This window comes from Micromys minutus, assembly GCF_963924665.1.
Source record: "Micromys minutus genome assembly, chromosome: X".
Taxonomy (NCBI): domain Eukaryota; kingdom Metazoa; phylum Chordata; class Mammalia; order Rodentia; family Muridae; genus Micromys; species Micromys minutus.
This window is the reverse complement of record NC_137970.1, coordinates 82,310,920-82,315,668: the sequence shown is the minus strand read 5'-3', so window position 1 is coordinate 82,315,668 and position 4,749 is coordinate 82,310,920. Positions and strand designations below refer to the sequence as shown.

General features: G+C 39.6%; 1 pseudogene across 1 annotated transcript; it reads left to right on the top strand.

Annotated features, from left to right (window-relative positions):
* Positions 1 to 3,653: 3,653 nt before the first annotated feature.
* LOC308415066 (protein unc-50 homolog) lies at positions 3,654 to 4,206 on the top strand (annotated as a pseudogene). The gene has a single exon. The product of its transcript is annotated as a protein unc-50 homolog (transcript).
* Positions 4,207 to 4,749: the final 543 nt, after the last annotated feature.

Sequence of the window (4,749 nt, the reverse complement as noted above, 5' to 3'; positions counted from 1 at the left end):
CCCATCTATTTGCCTGAAAATTTAATGAAGCCAATGTTTCTAATAGCTGAGTATATTCCATTGTGTAAATATGCCAGAATTTCTGTATCCATGCTTCCGTAGAAGTACATCTTAGTTTTCTTCAGCTTCTAGCTAGTATAAAGAAGGCTGCTATCAACATGGTTGTGCACCTGTCCTTGTTATATGTGGCAGTTTCTTTTGGGTATATGCCCTGGAGTGGTATAGCAGGGTCCTCAGGTAGTATTGCTATGTCCAATTTGCTGAGGAAGCACCAAATTGATTTCCAGAGTGGTTGTACCAGCTTACATTCCTACCAACAATGAAGGAGTGTTTGTCTTGCTCCACATCCTTGCCAGCATCTGCTGTCACCCAAGTTTTTTTTTTTTTTTTTTTTTATTACAACCATTCTGGTTGGTATAATGTTGAATCAGAGGGTGGTTTTGAATTGCTCTTCCCTGACAACTAGGGATGTTGAATATTTATTTAAGTGCTTCTCAGCCATTCTGTATTCCTCAGTTGAGAATTCTTTGCTTAGCTCTGTACCCCATTTTTAATAGGATTATTTAATTCTCTGGACTCTTGAGTTCTTTGTATATATTGGATATTAGCCCTCTCTAGCAGATGTAGGATTGGTAAAGATCTTTTCCCAATCTGTTGGTTGCTGTTTTGTCCTTTTTACAGTGTCCTTTGCCTTGCAGAAGCTTTGTAATTTTATGAGGTCCCATTGTCAATTCTTGATCTTAGAACATAAGCCATTGGTGTACTTTTCAGGAAAAATTTCCCCTGGACCTATGTGTTCTAAGTTCTTCCCTACTTTCTTTTAATTTCGGTGTACCTGGTTTTATGTGGGGGTCATTGATCCACTTGGACTTGAGCTTTAACAAAGAGATAAGAAAGGATCGATTTGTATTCTGCATGCTGACTGCAAGTTGTCCCAGCACCATTTGTTGTAGATGCTATCCTTTTTCCATTGAATGTTTTTAGTTTCTTTGTCAAAAATCAAATTACCCTAAGTGTGGGTTCATTTCTGGGTCTTCAATTCTGTCCCACTGATCTACCTGCCTATCTCTGTACCAGTACCATGCAGTTTTTAGCACAATTGATCTGTAATACAGCTTGAAGTCAGAGATGGTGATTTCCGCTGGAAGTTCTTTTATTGTTGAGAATAGTTTTCACTATCCTGGATTTTTGTTATAACAAATGAATCTGCAAATTGTCCTTTCTAACTCTATGAAGAATTGAGTTGACATTTTGAAGGGGATTGCATTGAATCTGTAGATTGTTTTTAGCAAGATGGCCATTTTTTTTTTTTTTTTACTATGTTGATCCTTCCAATCCATGAGTATGGGAAATCTATCCACCTTCTGATATCTTCAATTTCCTTCTTCAGAGACTTGTCATACAAACTTAATTGGTTAGGGTCACACCAAGGTATTTTATATTATTTGTGACTATTGTAAAGGGTGTCGATTCCCTAATTAATTTCCCAGTCTGTTTTCCTTTGAGTAGAGGAGGGATATTGATTTCTTTGATTTAATTTTATATCCAGACACTTTGCTGAAGTTGTTTATTAGAAGTAGCAATTCTCTGGTGGAATTTTTTGGGGTCACTTAAGTATACTCTGATGTCATTTGCAAATAGTGATATTTTGAATTCTTCCTTTCCAATTTCTATCCCTTTGACTTCCTTTTGCTGCCTAATTTTCTGGCCAGGACTTCCAGTACTATATGGAATAGGTAGGGGGAGAGTGGGGAGCCTTGTCTAGTCCCTGAATTTAGTGATATTGCTTAAATTTTCTCACCATTTACTTTAAGTTGGCTAGTGGTTTGTTGTATATTGCTTTTAGTATGTTTGGGTATTGGCCTTGAATTCCTGATCTCCCCAAGACTTTTAACATGAAGGGGTGTTGAATTTTTTCAAATGCTTTCTCATCAACTAATGATACAATCATGTGGTTTATTTTTTGAGTTTGTTTATATAGTGGATGACATTGATGGATATCCATATAGTGAACCATCCTTGCATCCCTGGGATGAAGCCTACTTGATCATGGTAAATGATAGTCTTGATATACTTCTTAGATTTGATTTGCAAGAATTTTATTGAGTATTTTGCATCAGTGTTCATTAGGGAAATTGGTCTGAAGTTCTCTTTCTTTATAGAGTCTTTGTGTCGTTTAGGAATGAGAGTAATGTGGCTTCAAAGAATGAGTGGGATAGTGGTCCTTCCTTTTCTATTTTGTGGAATAGTTTGGAGAGTATTGGTATTGGGTCTTCAATGAAGGTCTGATAGAATTCTGCACTAAACCCATCAGGTCCTGGGCTTTTTTTGGTTGCAGGACTTTTGATGAGTGCTTCTATATCTTTAGAGTTTATGAGAATGTTTAGATGGTTTGTCTGATCCTGATTTAACTTTGGTACCTGGTATTTGTCTAGAAAACTGTCCATTTCCTCTAGATTTTCCAGTTTTGTTGAGTATAGTATTTTGTAGTAGAATTTAATGATTTCTTCAATTTCCTCAGTTTCTGTTGTTATGTCTCCCCTTTCATTTCTGACTTTGGTAATTTGGATACTCTCTCTGTGCCCTCTAGTTAGTCTGGCTAAGGGTTTAATCAATCTTGATGAGTTTCTCAAAGGAACAGCTACTAGTTTTGTTGATTCTTTGTATAGTTCTTTTTGTTTCTACTTGGTTAATTTTAGCTCTTAGTTTGATTATTTCCTGCCATATACTCCTCTTTGGTGTATCATCTGCTTCTTTTTGTTCTAGAGAGTTCAGCTGTGCTGTCAAGCGGTTAGTGTATGCTCTCTCCAGTTTCTTTATGGAGGCGCTCAGAGCTATGAGTTTTCCTCTTAGCACTGCTTTCATTGCATCCCATAAGTTTGGGTATGTCGTGCCTTCATTTTTGTTACAATTTCTTTATTTATTCCTTTACCAAGTTATCATTGCGTAGAGCATTGTTCAGCTTCCATGTGTATGTGGAATTTTGGCTGTTTTCCTTGTTATTGAAGACCAGCCTGAGTTTATGGTGGTCTGATAGGATACATGGGATTATTTCTACCTTCTCATATCTATTAAGGCCTGTTTTGTGACTGACTATATGGTCAATTTTCAAGAAGGTACCTTGAGGTGCTGAGAAGAAGATATAGTCTTTTGTTTTGGGATGTATATTCTTTTGTTTTAAGATAAAATATTGTCTATTTGTTTCATAACTTCTGTTAGTTTCACTGTGTCTCTGTTCAGTTTCTGCTTCTATGATCTGTCCATTGATGAAAATGGGATGTTGAAGTCTCCCACTATTATTGTGTGTGGTGCAACATATGCTTTGAGTTTTCATACAGTTTCTTTTATGAATGTGGTGCCCTTGTATTTGAAGGATAGATGATAGATGTTCAGGATTGAGAGTTCATCTTGGGCTTGGTTGCTGGGCGATGGTGAACATAGTCCTCGGCCCAGGGAGAGGCCTCATTGGTCTTCAGGTGCGGCCTGCTCTGTGTGCATGGGGTGGGTGTTCATGCAGAGGGCTATTTCCATGGTCACTCTGTGACCTGGAATCTAAGTGGCTGGGTATGAGACCAGCAGGCAGCTCAAGTACTAGGCCCTGTGGGAGCAGCAGGCAGCTCAAATACTAGGCCCGCAGTGGAGTTACTGGGAAGATGCTATCAAGTACTTCTTTGAATTCTTAGATACACAGGAATGGAGTATTAAATTCCAGGGATGTAGCAAGACATAGAGCTGGAGCGAAACACTACAAGTACCTCAGAAGTATTTTTTGATTTCGGCAGATGGACTTTGAGTTAGCAGCATGGCAGATGCTCTACCTGTTCACCTCTCCTCAGAGGATTTATAGAAACTTTCACTACCTGAATCAAACAAAGGACCCATGGGCTGGAGATGAACCTGCCTTCTTGGTCCTCTTAAGTATCTGACTCTGTGTGTCCACCATAGGATTTGGCTTTGTGCTGGACATGGGATTTTTTGAGACAATAAAGCTTCTCCTATGGGTTGTGTTCATAGGTTGCGTAGGTGTTGGCCTTCTGATATCAACTTTAATGTTGTTCATCTCAAACAAGTAACTGGTGAAAAACCAGAGCAGACTATGATGTGGAGTGGGGCTACACCTTCGACATGCATCTGAATGCTTTCTATCTGCAAATCGGAGTTATTCCTGTGTTTCTTGAGGCCCTCCATCATCAACATGAGGTATAATTTTAAGTCTAAATCTTGTTTGTCTGTTTTGTTTGGATATCCACTATTTGCTGTGGCAGTAGAACTGTGTTCTGATGTTGTCAGGTTGTCTAGGTCTCTGTTGCTCAGATACTTGCACTTGCCTCTTGCCATCATCTTATCTGTGATGCTAGTTGTTCTTCTTGTCTCTGGATGAAGCCTGTTTCTTCTGTAGGCCTATAGACCCATGGGCTCAGGAGGGAGATTGCTTCTGGGTGTTCATCTCTCTGTGAGCAGGCTGTGAGTCCTGATGGTGGTTGGCCAGCTCTGGCTTCGAGCACAGATAAAGGCCAAAGCTATCCGTTCCCAAGCAGCATCAAGATGCCTGCACCCTGAGTGTTCCTGGCAGTCGTTCCCCAGATAGTCCATAGAGAGAAAGTGGGGGCTCATTTATGGGCTCAGGAGGGAGAGTGCTACTGAGGCTCATCTGGGTTCTCAGCAATCTGCGAGCAGGTTGTGAGTCCTGATGGTGGTAGTCCAGCGCTGACTCTTGTAGATGTGCATTTTTAAGACATGAAGCATAGT